The sequence below is a fragment of the Phyllostomus hastatus genome, unplaced genomic scaffold (assembly GCF_019186645.2).
Source record: "Phyllostomus hastatus isolate PE091 unplaced genomic scaffold, TTU_PhHast_1.1 phas_scaffold_397, whole genome shotgun sequence".
In the NCBI taxonomy this organism is placed as follows: domain Eukaryota; kingdom Metazoa; phylum Chordata; class Mammalia; order Chiroptera; family Phyllostomidae; genus Phyllostomus; species Phyllostomus hastatus.
This window is the reverse complement of record NW_025334029.1, coordinates 4,763,917-4,786,283: the sequence shown is the minus strand read 5'-3', so window position 1 is coordinate 4,786,283 and position 22,367 is coordinate 4,763,917. Positions and strand designations below refer to the sequence as shown.

At 40.0% G+C, this 22,367-nt stretch overlaps 1 protein-coding gene and 1 pseudogene across 1 annotated transcript in view; one reads left to right on the top strand and one right to left on the bottom strand.

The window, feature by feature from the left end:
- MAMLD1 (mastermind like domain containing 1) overlaps positions 1–22,367 on the bottom strand; it is a 141,359-nt gene that overhangs the window by 55,697 nt on the left and 63,295 nt on the right. The gene's annotated exons all lie outside the window — the stretch shown is intronic.
- LOC123807030 overlaps positions 1–22,367 on the top strand; it is a 59,497-nt pseudogene that overhangs the window by 140 nt on the left and 36,990 nt on the right.

Below are 22,367 nucleotides of genomic sequence, written 5' to 3'. Positions count from 1 at the left end.
CTATGAAGTGATAGTGCTGGACAGAAATGATAGATGGGAAGAAGGTGATGTTGATGTTCATTAGGTGGTGGTGGAGATGGAGGCATGGTGGGGGTGGTAGAGATAGAAGTGGTGAGGGTAGAGGTGATATTGGTGGAAGTGGCGATGGGGGTGGTGATAGTGGAGGAGGTAATGGTGATATAGAGTTTATAGTGGTGGTGGTTGTGGTGAGGTTGATGGTGAAGGTGGTGATGGTGGTGGCAGCAGTGATGGTGATGGTGGAGGTGTGATGGTGGTGACAGTGGTGGTTGTGGTGATGGTGATGGTGAAGGTGAAAGGAAAGGTGTGAGGATGGTGGAGGAGGTGCTGATGATCAGGGGGTGTTCCTACAGGGTATGTTTTTCTTTTTATACCTCTCTTTAAGAATTTCTGGTGACTGGGCCAGAGGAATAAAACTCACTCTGGATGTGTTATTATAGAAACCTCAAAACTATCTTCTTGTGGTTAATTCTCTTTTTCTCACCTGGAAAATTAAATCTGAATTACTGGTGAAAACACAGGAAATATTTGTTTGTTAAAATGCTGCCAATAAAGTAATTTTATGCCATATTTAACTACAGGAAAGGGCAAGACACTGCTAAATTCCTTAGTTGTCAAGTGTCTAAAAAAGAGATGAACAGCAGTTAGCTATAGTACACTTAGCTCTTTGAAGCCATATATTCATAAAGCAAATGTTGGGTGTTGGTGTTTGGGGGCCGGCTTCCTGAGGTATTTTATATCAGCCAAGTTCATTGTTCTAAACTCCAAAGGCTTTACCTGAAAAAGGAAAAGAGGCAAGAAAATATTTGGATTTTCTGAGTGCCACACAAGCAAGCCTAAGACTAGACAACTTTGGTGCCTGAGACTTATTCTAGAAATAGAGGATTTAGAGAGTGGCACTGGTATTCTGTTCACTACAGGGACAAAAGCTTCTAATTGTACAAAGCAGGGCTGTGTAGAAGGCCCAGAATAGAAATCTCACCAAAATGAGCATACACTAGGGAGGGAAATGTTGAACCAGACTTAGAAGGAGCTGGAACTCTAGTGGGACAAACAATAGGTAAACAACTGCAAGAACAGAGTATGGGCAGTATTCTTCATAGGAATGAAGAAACAGCGATATGACAGAGTAGCCAGCAGGCTGTTTTGAGGTGCAGACATTTAAGCAGACATCTAAATGCAGTCCAGGAGATGGACTTGGAGCAGAACTTTACAGATTAGAGGGCAGAAATAAGAAGGCCCTGAGGAAAGCTCTTTGTGTGTTCCAGGGAAGAGTACGTGGCCAGTAGGCTTCATGCACAGTGAGCCCAGGAAGCAGCTTTGAGCTCTCAGAGGGCTTTGCTGGCCATGGGAAAAGGTGTAAACTGTAAGTTGTTGGCAGTAGGAAGCAATTGGTTGGGGAGTTAAACAGAGGAATGACTGGCTTGATCTGTCTGTAAATGGTCTCTCTGGATGTTTATGGGAGAGGAAGAAATGGATGTTGCAAGAGTAAAGACCAGTTACTGAAGCAAGGACTCTGTAGTAGGGATAGAATCCAGAGTGGGGGTTGAGCCAGCTTTGGCAGAGGAGAGGAAGCAGACCACTTGGGGAGTCATAAGATCTATGATTTTTTCCTCAAGCAGCACAGAGGGGAGTACCCATTTATTAGGGGAAACTATGGCCTTGAAAAAAAATTAACCAAAGCCCAGTGACCTAGAGCAGGGAAGGGCAAACTTTTTCTGTAAAGGCCCAGACAGTAAATATCTTAGGTTTTGTAGTCCACGTGGCCTCTGTTGCAACTCTGTAGTATGCAGTATGTTAATGGAGTGTGGCTGTGTGCTAATAAAACTTTATTTACAAAAATAGGCTGTGGGTGGGATTAGCTCATGGGACACCTGAGCTACAGCACAAGCTGTGCATCTTTCCCCAGGGAAGCGGTTATTTCCAAATTGCCCTACTCATACTTCAAAGAGTCCATAGGCCTGTTGTTCACAAGAGAGTGATAAGCCACATTTTTGGAACTGAAAAGACTTAAGATAGAGCACCAAACAAGTTAGGTGACCAATTCTGAACTAGGAAAAATATGTAGTACTCCCAAGTGCCACATTTCACCTCCACTAATGACAGTTGTTATTATTGAGCATCTGATGGTGGGTTGTTTTCCAGGTCCCAGGGAAAGGAGAAAACACTGCCTCCTCCAGAATGTCCATGGGCCTTGCTCATCTAGCTTTTCTATACTCTTGAACAATTCCCATGTCATCTAGCAGACCAAAGCATACCCACCTTCTTCAGACCTTCATGGGTCTCTATAATATGGCCTCACCTTCTACCCCTTCTATTCCCAGCCTGGTGCTCTGGCCAACCTCAGGTCTGCCATACAAGGCTTGTGCATTTCCTATATCCACAATACAGCTCTCTGAAGGCCAGGACTGTTTTCTCCTCATCTCTGTACCTCCAGAATTCCTAGCCCCATGACAAGATATCTGCAGATTTGAATTAACCATTGGAGCAAAAGGTTTCCTGTAAATTATCTTATTCTTTTCACATTTCCAGCACAAGGCCAAGAAAGAGACAATCACTTTTCTGAAACCGTAATGAGTTTGCTACCTGGCCCAATGACCCTGGACACACATGCCCCTTCTCCTTTGTGTTTTTTGGCCTCATGGGTTCAACAAAAGGGGTACCTGGGATGTTTTCTGACCAAGAGGAAATAGCAGCCACTGCTTATTGAGGATTTACTATGTGCCATGTATTGAGCCATGGGAGGTAAGGAGTAAGAGCGGGAGGTCTCAGGGTCATGGGAATGGCTATGACATCTGACAGCCTTGGGAAGCAACCAAAGGGAGAAGTAGCTCTGGATGGGGAGTGAGGAACATAACTGAACCTCCCCCCCCCAGTACTGGAGAGAGGCAGACAAAGGCAAGTTTGCACAGAGAGGTGGAAGGTGGGAAGTAGTGGCAGTGGCAGCCATGCCTGGTACTTGGGTCTGGTCCCTCAGTGGTCAAGTCCAGCAGTCTGTGGCTCCCACTTGTCTTTCTAACTTTGGTACTTTGCAGGTTGGAGATCTGGTGAGAGGGGAGGCAGGAAATCAGGAAGAGAAAGGAAAGGAAAGGCAGGAAGGAAGAAGAGAAGGAAAGGAGGCAAAAGGGGAGGGTGGGGGCCTTGGACAAATTATTCTATGTTGACTGTAGAAATCAAAATCTGTAGCCCAGACCTTAGAAGCACATGCTATTCCCCACCCTGAGTTCTAGAATGTGGCACCTCAGAGGCAACTTATGACCCAAATATCTGTCTGCAAGCAGAGTCACATTGAGCTCTCCGGTTAGGGATTTTCAGCAAAAGTAAGAGGCCTCAGCTGTCACAGGTCAGCCCAGAGTTTGGAGAGTTCCAGGCCTGCATCCCCAGGCCTGGTCTCCCAGTTGACATACATACACCGTAGAGGGGGTTGGTGTCTGAGCCTTAGGTCAGCCAAGCTATCCTTCAGCACTAACTTGGGGTTCAACAGTGTCTAACTCTCTTCCCTGGGGACCTTAAGCTCTAGACACTTGTCATCTTGGGCCTAATATCAAGGAAGCTGGGGGGTGGGGGGAGGAGTAAGGCAGAAATGCAAACAAAGCCAGCATAGGCTCCTGGAAGTCCAGAAATAGGCAGCACCAAGCTCCCAGATGCCAGCAGAAGCCAGCTGCCAAACAGAACTCTTCCTTTCAGCATCCTCTCTTTCAGGCAGACTGATTTTCAGGTCAATGGTTTGCTGAACTGGGCTGCTCAGGTAGGACCCAGATGCAGAGCCCAGCAGTGTGGTGCAAGCCAAGCAGCGCTTAGCCTGGCAGAAGAGATCCATCTGAAGGCAAGATCTCTGACAGGTGGCCCACTCTGGTTGGATGTCTGGAGCAGGAAAGGACTGTTACTGCAGGAAGAGAGAGCAAAGGGAGCTAACAGATGCATGCTCCATGGGAGGATCCTAAAATAGAAAGGCACATACACACTGCAAGCCTTGACCCAGAATGCTCAGGGCTACACCATAAATCTAGCTCTCCTCAGTATAGTGGGGCTGTTGATGAGACTGAAACAGCCTCAGGGATCCTGTGTGTTCCTACTTGAACAGCAATAACAAATGTTTCCCATCTCCCTTCTGAGCCAGTGCCAATTTCTCATCATTAAAAAAAAGTGCTAATGGAAGTTATACCCTATGAGGTTTATACCACATTCACATTCACATCTTATTCATCATCATCTAGAAACACTGATGTGGACAGAGGGCAGATTATAAACCCTGTTTTATTGGTGCAGAGACTGAAATCCAGAGACTCATGCAAGATCTCAATGTCAGGGACAGCTGTCTCCTCAATAACCTGGTCCCTGGATCACCTGGTGCCTGAAAGTAGGGCCACATCTACAACATGCCCACAGTCTACATGGAGCAGAGGACGCTGGGTTTCTTCTCTGCGCTTCCAAGTGGTCTATTTCCATGACTCAGCCCAGGTCCCAGCTGGCTGTCCTGACCTCCCCATGGCAGATGCTTAATCAGCCTGGATTGCTGCTCGTGTGCTGGGTAGTGGATGACACTGGGCAGAATGTTCCAGGGAGCCACCAGGATGAAACGAAGATGCTTCTGCTCTTTCTCTGTTTGTGGGATGTCTCTGCCAGCAGAATAAAATCTCCAGGTAATTTGAGATTCTGTTTTGGCCCCAAGCATCATGCTAGCTAGCTTGCAGAAAGCCTAACTATCTGAGCTCCTAGACTGGGAATGAGAAGCAGCAGAGGGGGAAGAGCTTTGGAGTCAAGTCGCCTGGGTTTATTGTCTGAATTCCCCATCTACTGACTGCCATAACACTAGAAAAGTCCCTCTCTTCTCAAAGTCTCAGTCTTCTTACTGGTGAAGTGGAATTATTAATTCCCATGCCACAGTAGTAGATGAGCTAACTTGTACAAAGTAGCTCATGTGAGAGTACCATCAACCATCCTCTCTTCAGGGTTCCAGAGTAGGACCAGTACAACTGTAGAACAGGAAAGAGTTGTTCCCAGTAGCAAAGGCCTAAAAATAATTTGTTCCTTGAATGTGAACTGCTGTAGTCCAGGATTTAGCCCAGGGCTGGGCACATAGAAAAAAAACATGGAAACAGGGCACCTAGAGGAAAGAGGCTTACTGAAGGTCTAACAAAGTGCTGGTTACAGCCCTGGGATCAGATTCTAGGTCTCCCTACTGAGTCCTATAGTCTGTTTACAAAGAAAAGCGTATCTGCCCAAGGATGATGAATAAAGACTTTAAACTCTATCAGACCCTGCAGCAGGAGATGAACAGACCTCCTCCTGCTGGGCATTTCTAAGTTCACCAGTTTAAAGAAGAAAGCCAGATAGAATGTAGCCAGTACTTTTGTAGCTATCCAATTCTTCATATTCCCTGTTACACTCAGGCCTCCTCTCTCCACTTTCTTCGGCCTACTTGCATTTAGATGTAAGGGTGAGGAATTGCTTTTGGTCATACTGTGGGTGGAAAGCAGGCTAGGGACACAATCCAAATGGGGACACTTGATGTAGCTTCCTACCTTCTTGATGAGCATCTTCCTGTAGGTCACTGGATTTCTCAGACCTTAGTGTCCTCATCCCTCAAGAGGGAGAATGGTTGGGAAACTCAGAAGGAGTATGCGGTATGCCAACTCATTATAACCTATAGAGTGAGCCATTTATTGTCAATAAATGACAAGACACAGAAAATGCACAATGAGCAATGTCTCCTTCCTTCTTCAACCAACGGCCTCAGTTGACCCCATTTTGTCTGGCACTGCTTCGTGAACAGAATAGGTGGCTGCTCAGAGCTGGGGAATCTTTGCAACTTGCAGTGGGGTATCAACTGAGACAGAAACGATGTGTGATATATACACTGGACTCCAATTCCATGCAGGCTCTGGAGCGCTCTCACCTAAAATGCTAATGCTTTAGAGGTTTTCGCACTAGTAACCAATCGAACCAGTGGTCTGGGGGAGGAATGGAGATCTTAATTTCAAAGAGAAACACCAAACATTCTCCTTTGCCTCCTATTAAAATTCCATACACTAACTACAGAGATCAGATGCCTTATTAACCTTGGATGGATGCCCAAATGTTTGGTGACTTTGGCTAAGTTGCTTAATCTCTCTGAGCCTCAGTTTTCTATCACCTCTTCATCTCAAGTTTGTTCCAAGGAGTACAAAACATAATGCCCCCCAAATACTTAGCAAGTGCTTAGGACCTAGTCAACACTCAATTAAAGGTGGCTGTTCTTATTCCTGGTTCATTTTATATTTGTCCTCAGGGAGGCCAAAGGATGGATAAAGCCCCTATGTAGTTAGGCACAGAAGCAAGACTGGAATTAAGGTGTCTTGAGCCCTGGTCTTAGGCCAGGAAAACCCATCGTATCAGATGGGCATTTTCCTACAAGAGGGCTGTCAATAATTCACATGGAAATCTCAGGGATGGTTACAAGAACTCTCCTGTGTGATTGACAGAATTTTATTAACAGACTTTGACTTGGAACATGGGTTTTTTTGTTAGTTTGTTTTTGGGAACAGACAAGAGAACCAGGTAAGCTCAGTGTCTGAATCAGATTTTCATATTGAGGATGACTACAGATGGGGGAAGAATGGTGTAAAGGATGTGCTTCCACATGCATACAGTTCCCTGGATCTGGGGTGCAGAGTATTGTCCCTGGTTGTTAGGAAATGTCAGAGAGAGAGAGAGAGAGAGAGAGAGAGAGAGAGAGAGAGAGGGAGAGGGAGAGGGAGAGGGAGAGGGAGAGGGAGAGAGAGAGAGAGAGAGAGAGAGAGAGAGAGGGAGAGGGAGAGGGAGAGGGAGAGGGAGAGGGAGAGGGAGGGAGGGAGGGAGGGAGGGAGGGAGGGAGAGAGAGAGAGAGAGAGAGAGAGGAAAGAAACAGCTCAGGTCACACCCTAGAAATGCAAGCCTAGCTCCTGTGAAGGACCTCCTGCTGCTGCTCACATTCTGGGCCCTGCAAAAACTTGTTTGGACAGCAGGTTTTATGGTGAACCAATAGGCTATTCTGCCTTTAATCTGTCAATTTTTTCCCCTTAGTTAGCAAATACCCAAGATGCTGAGAACCTCAGCACAGGCAGCAGAGCTCCATGTTAGCACTGGGTATCTTTTGAGGCTACAGGGATTGACCAGCCACGAACATTCAGCTGCAGTCAAACCAAGAGCTTCTCTGGTTGCTAGCTGATGGTAGTAGCAGGTGTCTGGCTTGGCCATGCTCCACACATACCTGTCAGGCCTAGCCAAAGGAATGGACACCCTCACTGTCATCCCCTTCATAGACCATATGTGTCTTTCAAGAAGACCAATGTATTTTTTATTGTGAAGAGGACTCATCTGAGAGAGTTGCTTTTGGAATGTAAGGCATACTTTTTGGACCCCCTAAACTGGAGCAAATCCAGAGTCTTCTAGGGCAGTTTGGATTTAGACCAAAGGTAGAAAACAAGATGTGTCATAGAGGAGAGAGAAGAGCTGATTTCAATCAAGTCCAACTTGTGACTCTAAAGCAACACAGGTGAATTGGCAAGGCTTAAAAAGGGCTCTAACAGCCATCTACAAAGAAAAGCCGAGACTGGAAATGGCATGAACAGTGGTAACTTCTTCAGAGTGAGGGCACGGATGGCCATTCCAAGGACCCATCTAGGTAAAACTCTTCCGGTACTAAGCTCTAACCTGACCAAAACCAAAGCAATTACTTAATAACCATACTTTTTAATAGGGTATTGGTGGAGTCTCTGAGGAAGGGAAAAGGACATCTGCAGCTACAACTCACCCACTCTTTCCTCCCAGGAATAGAAACAAGTATGATGCAAAGGAGAAGCTGAAAATCATGCCAAAACAATCATGGACCTTGGATGCATTACCAAGAGGTTGTTGATTATAAAAGAAAAACAAGAAACAAAACAGTAATTGGGATGGAAATTAAAGATTGCTTTCTAGAAGATCCCTGGTAGAAGGGCTGGCAATTTGGAGGACTGACTGCTGGCCAAGTAATTGCTCCATCTCTGCCATCTCATCTGACTGCCATCTCTGTGAGACCTGGAACTCCAGTAAACAAAGTTTTATAAATGTCTATATACTCAACTTGATATCACATTCTCAATAACTTATTGGTAGAAGACAATGAGGAGAAAAGAGAAATAAGACTTCAACAATCTGGTCTAACACCTGTACATATATGAGAATCTTAGATTAAATAGAAAGCTGATTTACTGAAAGTGAATTGCTCTTGGGATTGGAGAATCCAGGCCCTCTAGTTATGTGAAATGACATTACCTCAGAGCTCTGAGCTCCTAGTTCTCTGAACAGGAAGGAAGCAGACCCATGGCTCTGTACGACCATTTCCTTTCTGCTCTATTAATTTCAGAGATTAGGTCTATAAACCTAAATACACTGAGATAACAGCCATTATGTTTTACTGCAACTCCTACTAACCAAGCTAATCTGGGTAGACTGTTGATTTTTCAGGCTTCTATTGTCAAATTCAACTAACCAATGGCTTTCATGGTCCCTTCTGTCATCCTGGCTCCTAGATCTATCACTAGAATCCCTAACTGTGATTTTGCAACACATAGATGATGTCTGCATTGCAAGTGAGGAGAGTTGAAATCTGTCAATGAGTTTTTTAAAAGACACGAAGGCCAAAGTGTTGAATGGAAATCTTTTTCTACACCCTATTACTGACTTCCTGTTATCAGGCCAAAGTGTTTAATGGAAATCTCTTTTTATACCTTACTTACTGGCTTCTTTTTGTCAGTGGTATTGGTAATGCACTATACCTAGTGCCTGTCATTCCCACACTCCTGATTACTATGAAGAGAAAAGGTAGTCTTTTCTTCCCTCTCACCCTTCCTTTCTTTCTATTTCAAGGGGTATAGTGCAGAGATCACTGGACTGGGAATCCAGATGGAAACTTGGACTGTATGCCCTGCTCTTCCAGAAACTCACAAGGAGCAAGGTCAGCACATCTCCTAGATCTCTTCCATGTCAGATTCTAGGTCCTTACATTTTGACTTGGTTCCCTGCCATCAAGTTAACACACAGAGTTTCAGTAATAAATCTTACATTGAAGATTAAGATTGAAAACATTCAACATCCCCCAGTAGCCCATTGTCTGACCACTCCTGGAGCTTTCTGGGCTCCTGATGATTTCCCACCATGGTGACATGGGGAAGAACATTCTTGGTTATAAGCTGAGTTTTCTAGTCATCCATTGTGTGGCCTGCAATGTTATTCTTGACCCTCCCACATACTTTCCCAATGATCAAGACACAGGGCTTACTTAGGGAGGCAAAAAGTACACTGTTTTTTTTTTGTTTTTTTTTTTTTTATTAAGATGAGACCATTGATCTTGGGAATCACAATGTTTCACTCCGAGGGACAGGTTTAGGCACAATCAGCCACATTCTTTTTCCAGTCTCTCTCCCCACCCCACTACTCTTATTGAGCCTCTATTTCCCCCAGAGATGAGGGGCACTTCTGGGAGGTAGTTGGGATGAGATGGTAGTCCCTGGCCATGGGGCAGAGCAAAGTTCTCTGGAGAGCTGAGGGATGGGCAGAGAAGCAGTCTGATATAACTAAAATAGCACTGGGCTTAAGGGCAGGGAATGTGGGTTATAGGCTGGCCTTTGCTTTTGTGTGATATGTAGTGAAGTCTAGGGAATGGCTCTTCTGTTCTTGACACAGTTTTCTTTTTCTTTTAATTTAATTTCTTTTTTTAAAAGATTTTATTGATTTATTTGTAGAGAAGGAAGGGAGGGAGAAAGAGAGAGAGAGAAACATCAATGTGCGGTTGCTGGGGGTCATGGCCTACAACCCAGGCATGTACCCTGACTGGGAATCAAACCTGCGATACTTTGGTTCGCAGTCTGCGCTCAATCCACTGAGCTACGCCAGCCAGGGCTGACACAGTTTTCTTATATGAAAACCTTGGTGGTTGGAACAGGTGATGGCTTATGGTCAGCCTTCTTAGCTCTGCTAGAGTAAGCGTTATGGCCCATAGATAGAGCAGCTCCCACTTCTGCCCCTGTTAACATCCAGCCACGTGAGCAGGGAATTCATAACCTGACAGTCGGTGGAACAAAACAATGAATATTGGAAGGGGCTCATGAAATCCCAGAGCACTAGTTTACAAAAAAAACTAACCAAGCAGGCTGTGATCATGGCCACCACATTGGATGCCCTCTATGACAGCTCAGCAGATGTGTACAAACTCAGGTAAAGCTGTTCTTTCACATTTTGTTTTGTTTTACTTGTTTTTCATGATGTAGACATGAAATAAGAGCTCTGCTGGGGCATTCACATATGAGGAAGAACTCTCCTTCCCATGAAGCTCCTTGGCAGTATAGAATCACGCTCTAAAATTGCAATGTCCAGATTTCCGGCTCTTGAAAAATGGAGAAGTACTTTTCCCATTTTCCAACTGAGTACAACTAAAACCTCTAGACATTATATACAGGGTCTGGCAGATGTAACGCCTGCCTGAGTGTGTTTAATGTGAACATGTTGACTTCTAAAATGGCATAACGCGTGCTTAAGTGTGATACTGGTATGTTACAGAATTACATGCTTATGATTTTGTAATAAAAGATTTTGTGATAGGAAACACAGAAGTCAAAGAACTTATATGTACAACCCATGGACATGAACTAAGGTGGGGGAAAGCTGGAGAGTTGGGGGGTGTAGGACAGAGGGGAGATAAAGGGGGAAAATTGAGAAAACTGTAGTAGCATAATCAATAAAATATACTTAAAATATAATTTTAAAAGATTTTGGGATAAAAGGGGTATTATTTGTGTCAGACCCTGTATAAAACAAACGTAAGAAGACACTAGAAGGTAATATAAAAACATAGACTGGATAGAAAACTTGGGACCTGAGGAACAAAGTGGTGGTAAATTCTCTGTTGTTATTTTTTGTTTTGTTTTGTTTTTGCCTCATAGATCCCAGACATGGACCTGAAGAAGCCTACAACTGAAAATGTCAATGGCCCCATACAAAAAGTCCTCAGCAAAAGGCTGCTCTCTTCAGACAAATGTCCAGGAAAGGGGCAGCCTACTGACAGAAAACTTTTATATAAGACCTGCTCTGATTCAACTAACTACCCCAGAAAAAGTGTGCTTATCCCCAGCCCCATCAGCAAAAGCCTAGATTCCACCTTTACCTGGCAGTAATGATTTATCTCTCCCTGTCCCTACTAGGATAGTGTCAGAGTAAGCCTGATAGTTAGGTAATGAGTCCACATCCCATCCCTGCCAATGTTGGTGGAGATTCATGGGTAACAGTAATGAGGAACTCTTACCTATCTCAGCCATGGTGGCATCAGTGAAAGCTTAGTAGGGAGCTGAAACTATCACCACTGCTCAGCAATAATGATGAACCCAAAGTTACTTGGTGTCAATGAAGGCTAAGTGGGGAACATTGACTTCTATACCCAAATGTCAGAAATGAGATGATGCCCCCTTTCCCTGCTGGAGCATTGTCAGAGGAATTTAGTTGAAAGAGAAGATCTAAATAAGTGCTGAAGTAATAGAACTGTCAACCCAGAATTCTATACCAAATTAAAATAAGATTCAGGTATGAAAGGGGAATTAAGACATTCTCAGGTAAAGAAGAAAGTAAGAGGATTTGTTAAAAAAACAACAACAGGCCTCTCCTAAGAGAATGGCTTCTCCTAAGAGAATGGCTAAAGGAAATTCTCTAAGCAAAAAAAGAAATGATAAAAAAAAGTATTTTAGACATGGCAAAGGAAGAAAAAATAATGGGAAAAAATATGAGTTAATATAATAGACTTTTCTTCTCCTCTCCAGTTTTCTAAATTATCTTTAATGCTTGAAGTACCAATTGTAATATTGCATGTTGTGGTTCTAAATGTATGTGGAAGAAATATGTAACACAACTACATTATAACAGAAGAGGGTAAAGAGTTGAAAAGATAGGAAAGATTTCTATACTTCACTGTAACTAGTAACATGTTAACACCAGTAGACTGTCATAAGTTGTGTATAAATGATGTAATAGAGCAACCACTAAAAATGGTATACTAAAAAAATACATGCAAAAACACTTTACATGAATCATCAATTGGAATTCTAAAAAAATGTTCATGTAATCCACAGGAAGTCAGGAAAAAGAAACAAAAACAGAATAAACAAAAAATAAATGGACAGAATTAAGCACTAACTTATCAATACATACATTAAGTGAAAATTATTTAATTACAGAAATCAAAGCACAGAGATTGGCAGCATGGATAATAAAACATGACCCAACTATATGCTGTCTGCAAGATGCTCACCTCAAATATAATGATATGAGCTGACTGAATGCAAAGGAATGGAAAAAGATATATCATGATATAATGCAAAAGTAAATAAAAATAGCAGCAGTGACTCTAGTAATATCAGATAAAGTAAACTTCAGAGCAAAGAAAATCACCAGGGACAGAGAGAGCATTACCTAAAGATAAAAAGTCAACCCTGGCTGGCATAGCTCAGTGGATTGAGTGCAGGCTGTGAACCGAAGGGTCGCAGGTTCGATTCCCAGTCAGGGCACATGCCTTGGTTACAGGCCAGGTCCCCAGTGGGGGCCACACGAGAGGCAACCACACATTGATATTTCTCTCTCTTTCTCCCTCCCTTTCCCTCTCTAAAAATAAATAAATAAAATCTTAAGAAAAAGTCAATGTACCAAGAAGACATAGTAATCCTAAATATGCATGCAGCAAAAAGTGACATGATATATGAAGCAGAACGATAATAAAAGGAGAAAAAGAAAAATTCATATTTTTGGGAAAGACTGCAACATCCTCTCTCAACAATTGATAGAACAATTAGACAGAAAATTGGGAAAATATAGAGAAGCTTAACACCATCATCTAACAGGGTCTAATGGACATTTATAGAACACTTCACCTTAAAAAAAAAGACAATAGAAATGAATTACACTCTTTCCAAGTACCCAAGGAATATATACCAAGACAGACTTATCTTAGACTATAAAAAATTCCCCTCCCAAATTTAAAAGAATTAAAATAATAATTATTTTCTCTAACTATAATGAAATCAAATTAGGAAATAATATCAGAAAGACAACAGGAAAATCTCCAAACAGTTGAAAACTAAACAACATACTTAAAAAAATTCATGAGTCAAAGAGGAGGTCTCAAGAGAATTTTAGATAATACAATGAAATAGATGTATTGTAGTGACCACTTCATAAGACATATAAATGTCTAATCACTGTTGTATACTTGAAACTAATACAATATTTTATGTCAACTATAATTCAAACTAAGTTAAAACAAAAATACATTTAACTGAATGGAAATACAATATATCAAATCCGGTGGGACACATGTAAAGCTATGCTGATAGGGAAATTTATAGCACTCAGTGCTTACAACAGAATTGAGAAAACATCTAAAATCAATAAGTTTCCACCTACAAATCCAAGGGAAAAAAACAGCTACATAAACTGAAAGCAAACAGAAGGAAGGAAATCTTTTTTAAATGAGATATTGTTATTGAAGTGATATTGAAAACAGAAAAAATTAGTGAAACGCAATTGGAAAAAGGTAGTTGTTTGACAAAATAAAATGGAAAAGCCTATAGCAAGACTGACAAAGACAAAAAGGGAACATACAAATTACAATATTGGAATGAAAAAGGTGATATTACTACTGACCCTGTAGACATGTAAAGGATAATAAGGGAATACTACAAACAACTCCACATACATAAACTTGGAAATTAGATGAAAGAGACCAATTATTCTAAAAGCTTGAACTATCAAAATTCACCCAACATAAAATTACTTTACCAACTTTACTTATAATTATTACAGTAATTAAATTCATAACTTTAACAAAGCTACAGAAAATAAAAACTTAAAGGAATGATAATTTCATTCAAGAATTTCACCCATTTTTAAAAAGATTTTATTTATTTATTTTTAGAGAGGGGAAGGGGGGGAGAGGGAGAGAAACATCAATGTGTGGTTGCCTCTTGCGCACCCCTTATTGAGGACCTGATCCACAACCCAGGCATGTGCCCTAGACTGGGAATCACTGACCTTTTGATTCATATACTGGCCCTCAACCACTGAGCCACACCAGCCAGGATGAGACTCATACTACTTGTTTAAAGAATTACCACCAATTCTATATAATCTCCTTAGAGAGTAAGGAACACTTCCCAGCTCACTGTGTTACTGACAGCAAAGACGAAGACTACAAAATAAGAAGACAACAACCTAATATTTCTCAAGCATATAGACACAAAAGTCCTTAACAAAGTTTTACCAATTTATGACAAGCATTATACAATATGATCCAGTTAGGTTTATTCTAGTAATGCAAGGCTAGTTCAATATTCAAGTCAATCCATATTATCCACTATACTAACAGGCCAAAAAAATCATATGATCACCTCAAAACAATATTGGAGACAATAAACAAAGTTGGAAAAGATTCACATTTTCTAATTAAAAGACTTAGTGTAAAGTTACAGTAATCAAAACAATTTAGCACTGGCATAAGGACAGACATATGAGCCAGTGGAATCCAGAAATAAACCTATAAGTCTGTGGCTAATTGATGTCATATACAAAAATCACCTCAAAATGGATCAACAACCTGAACATAAGAGTTAAAACTGTAACACATGTAGAAGAAAACATAAAGGAAAATCTTCATCCCATTGGATTTGGCAATAGATTTTTAAATGACACCAAAAACATAATCAATAAAAAATAGATAAATTGGATTTCATCAAAATTAAAATGTTTGTGCATCAGGACATTATCAAGAAAGTGGAAGAACAATCCAAAGAGTAGGAGAAAACATTTGCAAATCATATATCTGATAATGTGGTAATGTAAAATGTTATAGCTGCTATGGAAAATAGTTTGGTGGTTACTCAGAAAGTTATCATCTGACCCCACAATTCCACACCCAAAGGAATTGTGAATAGGTACTCAAATACTTGTATACAAATGTCCATAGTAGCATTATTCATGATAACCAAAAGCTGGAAACAACACAAATACCTATCAATATGTAAGTGGATACACAAATTTTAGTATGTCCATACCATGGACTGTTATCCAGCCATACAAGGGAGTGAAGTACTGATACACACTACAATATGATGAACCTTGACAATATTATGCTAAGTGAAAGAAGCCAGTCATAAAAGGCCATATATTGTATGATTCCATTTACATGAAATGTGTAGAATGGGTAAATCCAGAGACAGAAATCAGATTGGTTGTTGCCAGGAGCTAGTAGGAGAGAATGGGGAGTAGTTGCTTAATGAGTATGGAAGTTTATTTTGGGGTGATGTAAATGTTTAGGAACTAGATAGAGGCGAACACTGTAAATGTATTAAATGCCAGTGAATTATTATGCAAATTTCACCTTCAGAAAAAACAATAGTGGCTAGTGGCTAGTAGTGGCTAATAGTGGCACCAAATACTGGCTATGTGATAGGAGAAACTAGATCACTCATGCATTGCTGGTGGGAATAAAAATGCTACAGCCATTCTGAATAAATATTTGGCTATTTCTTAAAAAACTAAACGTAAGGACTCTATGACCTCGCAATTGCACTCCTAGTTATTTATCCTAGAGGAATTAAGGCCTACCTTCATACAAAAATTTGCAAATGAATATTTACAGTATCTTTATTCATAATAGCCCCAAACTAGAAACAACCCAGAAAGGGTCCTTCAATTAATTAATGGTTAAACAAACTGATACATGTATAGCTTGGAATAATACTCAGCAATAAAAATGTATGACTGTTGATATAAGCAATGATCTGGATAAATCTGCAGAGAATTATGCTGAGTGAGAAAAACCCATCCCCATAAGTTACATATGGTGTGATTTATGTAACATTCTTGAAATGACAAAACTATAGAAATAGACTAATTAGGGGCTGCAAAGATTAAGCAGGAGGTGGCTGTGAGAACAAACTGGATGTATCCATAAAAGTGTAATGTGAGGGATGGAAATGTTTTGTGCCTTGACTGTACTAACGTCAGCACCCCAGTTGTGAAACTATACTATACTTTCACTAGATGTTATCACCAGAGAGGATGATTAAAGGGTACATAGGATCTATTTGCATTATTTCTTACAATTCCATGTGAACCTGTAATTCTCTCAGAACAAAAAAATAATTAATATCATATGATTATATTATTTGATACAGAAAAGCACTTCACAAAATTTATCACCCATTTATTTACCATTCATGGTAAAAAACTCTCAGAAAACCAGGAACAGAGGGGCCTTTCCTTAACTTGATAAATAACATCTATAATAAATTTACAGCTAACATCACACTTAACGACAAAGACTGAATAGTTTCCCTCTAAGATTTATAATAAGGCAAGGATGTCTGATCTCTTCATTGCTTGTATCAAATCAATATGTTGCACACCCTAAAGTTACACAATGTTGTATGTCAAATATATCTCAAGTAAAGAAACAACAAAACAAAAACATAGTACTGGAAGTTCAAGTTAGTCCATTAAGCTAAGAAAATGAAATAAAAGGCTTATGTTTTAGAAAAACTAAGAAGAACTACCTCTATTTGCAATTGACATGATTGTCTAAATGAAAAGTCTTAAGAAATTTACAAAGTGACTCAGAACTAATAAGTGAGTTTGGGAAGACCTCAGGATATAAGATCAACATATAAAATTCTATTGCATTTATGTATACCTACAATGAACACATGGACACTGGAATTAAAAATACAATACCATTAACTATTGCTCAAAAATTTCTTAGGTGAAAATCAAGCAAACGTACAAAACTTATACGCTGAAAAGTACACAATACTGATGAACGATATCAAAGAGGATCTTAATGAATGGAGGGATATTCCATGTTCATAGATTGAAAGACCTAACATAGTAAAAGACATCAATTTTTCCCAAACTAATATACAGCTTTAAAAAATTTCTGTCAAAATCCCACCAAGATTTTTGTGGATATAGACAAGATTATTCTAAAATTTATATATAAAGGAAAAGGAAGTAGAAAGAGTTGAAACAATTTTGAAAAAAGTGCAGTGAATCTATCTTTCTGGTTTCATTACTTAGTATATGCCTACATTTATCAAGATTGTGTAGTATTGGCAAAAGGACAGACACATAGATAACTGGCATACAACAAAGAACCCAGAATAGATCCACACAAATATGTCCAACTGATCATTTTTAATTTTTTTTTAAAAACATTTCAAGCCCTGGCTGGTATAACTCAGTGGATTGAGCGCAGGCTGCAAACTAAAGGGTTGCCACTTCGATTCCCTGTCAGGGCACATGCCTGGGTTGCAGGCCAGGTCCCCAGTGAGGGACACATGAGAGGCAACCACATACTGATATTTCTCTCCCTCTCTCCTCTTCTCTTCCCCTCTCTCTAAAAATGAATAAATAAAAATCTTTAAAAAATTTCAATTACAGTTGACATTCAATACTATATTAGTTTTAGGTGTTTAAACATCAGTATAACTTATGAAGTGACCTCCCCAGGAAGTCTAGTAACCACCAGATGACATACATAGTTATTACAATATTACTGACTATATTCCCTATGCTGTAATTTACAACCCTGTGACTATTTTGTTAACTGTGAATTTGTGTACTTATTCTCTTCACCTTTTCACCCAGCTTCCCAACTCCCATTTCATCTGGCAACCATGTTTTCTTCTCTGTATCTATGAGTGTTTCAGTTTTGTTTATTTTGCTTTATATATTCCATAAAAAGTTTCTTCAAAAAATCATACTGGGGAAACTAGACAGATATCCATTCCTTTTTTGATTGGAGCATTTAATTCATTTACATTTCAAGCAATTATTTTTTAAGGATTTTATTTATTTATTTTTAGAGAGATTGGAAGGGAGGGTGAAAGAGAGGGAGAAAGAAAGGGAGAGAAACATTTGTGTGAAAGATAAATATTGATCTGTTGCCGCCTGACTTGAAATGAACCTGCAACACAAGCATGTGGCCCTGACTAGGAATTGAAGCAGTGGCCTTTTGTTTTGTAGGATGATGCCCAACCAACTTGTGAGGGCTAAAGTAACTATTGATAGGTATGTAGTTATTGCCATTTTATTATGCTCTCTTCTCTTGTATGTTAATGACTTTATGTAGTGTTGTATTAGGATTTATTCTCTTTATTTCTTGTACATCTCTTGTAGATTTTTAGTTTGTGGTCACCATGTGTTTCATATATAACAAGTCATGTATCACATGCCATAGGTTGTACCTGCTAAATCTGTTTATAGCAGTCTATTTTAAGTTAATGATTACTTAAATTTGAATACATTCTTGAATCACTACCATTTTTACTCATCATTTCCTTGTTTATGTTTTTGTCATCATTTTTAACTTCTATTGTATGTTTATGTGGAGGATTCCTTAATTTACTGTAATTACATGTACTAGCATTAGTGTCCATTGATCCAGTGCTTTTATTATGTTTGCTTTTGTTAGTGAGAATTTTGTATTTTTTATGTTTTCTTATTCATATTTTTAATTTCTTTCTTCTTAAAGAAATTACTTAACATTTCATACAATATTGATTTGGTAGTGATGAATTCCTTCAGCCTTTTTTGTCTGAGAAACTCTTAATTTCTCCTTCGTTTCTAAATGGTACCTTTTCTGGATAGAGTAATCTAGGTTGTAGATCCTTGCCTTTCATCACTTGGAATACTTCTTGCCAACCCCTTCTGGCCTGCAAAGTTTCTGTTGAAAAATCAGCTGGAAGTCTTATGGGAGCTCCCTGGTAGGTAACTTAACTGCTTTTCTCTTGCTTCTTTCAAGATCCTCTCTTTGTCTTTAACCTTTGACATTTAATTATAATGTGTCTTGGTGTGTCCTCTTTGGGTTAATCTTGTTTAGGATTACCTGCACTTTCTGAATTTGTATGTCTATTTGATTCACCAGTTTAGGGGAGTTTTCAGTCATTATTTCTTTAAACAGGTTCTCAATTCCTTGCTCCCTCTTTCCCCTTCTGGTACTACTATAATGTGAATTTACACTTGGTGTTGTCCCAGAAGTTCCTAAAAATATATTTATTTTTAAAAATTCTTTTTTCTGCCTTGGCTGGTGTGTCTCAGTGGGTTGAGAGCTGGCCTGCAAAGCAAAGGGTTGCCGGTTCGATTCCCAGTCAGGGCACATGCCTGGGTTGGGGACCAGGTTCCCCAGTAGGGGGCGCACAAGAGGCAACCACACATTGATGTTTCCCTCTTTCTCCCTCCCTTCCCCTCTCTAAAAATAAGTAAAATCTAAAAAAACAAAATAAAATAAATAAAAATTCTTTTTTCTTTTTGCTGTTCTGATTAGGTGTTTTCTGCTACTTTGTCTTCCAAATTGCTGATTTAAAAAATATTTTATTTATTTATATTTTAGAGAAGGGGGGAGGAGCGGGGGAAGAGGGGGAGAGAAACATCAGTTGCCTCTTGTATGTCCCCAACCAGCGACCTGGCCTGCACCCTAGGCATGTTCCCTAATCAGGGATCAAACTGATGACCTTTCCATATATGGGATGACTCTGAACCCACTTAGCCACACCAGTGAAGACTCAAATTGCTGATTTGATACTTTGTTTCATCTCATCTGCTGTTGCTTCCATCTAGTGTATACTTTGTTTTATTTACTATATTAATTCTGACCTGGTTCTTTTGTTGTTGTTGTTCTCTACTCCATTTTATGTTTCCTATCTCTGTTGTAATTCTCACTGAAATAATCTATTCTTCCCCCTAAATTCATTTAGCTGTCTTAGAACTAGTGTTTTGAACTCTGCATCTGGTAGATTGCTTTCCTTCATAGGGTTTAGTTCTTTTTTTCTGAACTTTTGTCCTGTTCTTGGAACATGTTTCTTTGTCCCCTAATTTTTGGCTGCTTCCCTGTGTTTGTTTGTACATATTAGGGAGATCTGCTATATCTAGTGGTCTTAGCAGAGTGGCCTTATGTAGTACATGTCTTGTGGGGTGCAGTAGCACAGTTTACTTGTTCACCTGAACCAGATACTCTAGGGATGTCCTCTGTACAGGTTGTGTGTGCCCTCCTGTTGTTGATGAACCTTAATTGCTGTTTTGGCATGTCAGTGGTTGGGAGTGACCCTCAGGCTAACTGGCTGTGAGGAGTGGCTGTAACTACAGTGGACAAGCTATAGTACAGGGGCTGACCCCACAGAGTGTGACTTGCTTTAGTGGGGCTCTGGTGCCTTCTAAGTCTACCCTTAGAGTTTGTCATTTGTGGCACTAATTGGTTGGTGCTCTTGTGTGGTATGAAGGTTTCCACCAAGTGTGCTGTTTCTAGGTGGGACTCTGGTGCAGGCCAAGTTCAGCCACTGCCTCTGTCTGTCTCTGGGCCACCTCATAGGAGCTCCAAAATGAACTGTGTTCTATAGCTGCCTGTGCTTGGTGTAGAGGTACCTGGGGGTGGCTATGCTGTAAACTGAGGCTGTCTGCCACTAGTGCCAGGGTTAGGGCTGCTTAGCAAGAGGTATAGGGCATGCTGAGGCCAGCCATTGGTTTTGGAGTATGTGTGAACCTTTGAGAGACTTTAGGAAAGTGTGCAGCATGGGAAGAGGCTGGAATATGCCCAACTGATTTTTGACAAAAATAGAGAAGCAATTCCGTGTAGAAATGATATAATTTTTAATGTATGATTCTGGAGCAATTGAACATGTATAGGTCAAAAAGAAATGAACTTCAACTTTAATCTCATACCTTATACATATATTAACTCAAAATGGACCATAGTGTTAATTGCAAGACATAAAAGTACACAAGTTTCAGAAAAAAGGAGAAAATCTTTAGGATGTAGTTAGGCAAAAAGTTCATTCTTAGACCTGACATGGAAAGCATGGCCCATAAAAGGAAATACTAATAAACTAAACTTTATGAAAGGTAAAATCTGCTTTGTGGGAGAACTTGTAAATAGAATGAAAAACAAGTTACTGGAGAAAATATGTGCAAACTTTATATCTATAAAAGGACTATTATCTAGAACATATAAACAATCTTAAAACTCATCAATGGGAAAACAAAGTATACAATTAGAAAATGGGCAAAAAACATGAAAGAACATCTCATTGAAGAGTTTCTACAGATGAGAAATAAGTGCATACAAAGATGTTCAATATCACTAACTATTAGAGAACTGGAAATTAAAACCACAGTGAGATGCCACTACACACCTATTGGAATGGCTGAAATTAAAAAAAAAAAAACAGTGACAACACCAAAAGATGGCGAGGGTATGGAGAAAATACACCATTCATACATTGCTGGTAGTAATGGAAAATGGTGTAGCTACTCTGCAAAGTGTTTGGTAGTTTCTTCTAAAATTAAACATGCAATTATTGTATGACCCAGCAATTGCATTCTAGGTCATTTATCCCAGAGAAATAAAAATTTATGTTTACACAAAAACCTGTAGCAATATCAATGTTCTAGTTTTGATACTGTGCAAGTATTACATAAGATGCAACCATCAGAAGTCTCTTTGCAACTTCCCAGGAGTCCATAATTTTTTCAAAATAAGAAGCTAACTGCTATTTTAAAAAGATTTCAGTGGCCAGTTCTGGAACATGTCTTTAGTAGCATTCTATTTTCAAGCAGTTTACAGAAGTTTGTACAGAACTTTTCAGACTTTAAAAAGCAACTCTAATTTAAGTCTTTCTTGCATATTTAAGGGGCCAAGCCCGAGGCTTCAGCTGTCACCTCACCCTAATACAAGAGTTGAGAGACATTCCAATGAGGACAAAACGGCCTATAATATACAAGGCACCCAAATGAAAATGGAAAAAAGAGACCTCATTTATCACTGAGGCCATCTCTAACTCACTTGTCCAACATCATTAGACTGTGTGAGAGATGGAGGCCCAGATATCATTTCAAGGCTGGCAACACAAAACCTATTGACATCAAATGAATTACCTATTCAGTCCTAAAGAAAAAAGGCCAAAAACAAAAAGCAAAACAACAAAACACATAACTTTGTCTTTAAAAGACTCCACTCCTTATTTCATGCACTGCCCCTTTGTGGCTCTTAATAGCCACAGAAGAGTGCAGTGGCTACAGCTTCCTAAATGAACAAAAGCCTGATTCTCTGGTGTACTGTAGCAGCCTACTAGTCCACCACCACATCACTGTGCTTGTATAGCAGCTTGGCCAAAGGCAGGAGAACTCAGTCAATGGAGGGAACACCCGATGATCCCCACTTGGAAACTGACTTTATTTGGTCTAACTCAGAAGGGTTTCCCACCCTCAGTACACCAGCCTCTGCCATGAATCTAGGTCTTGGCAAAAGTTTTCAGGCA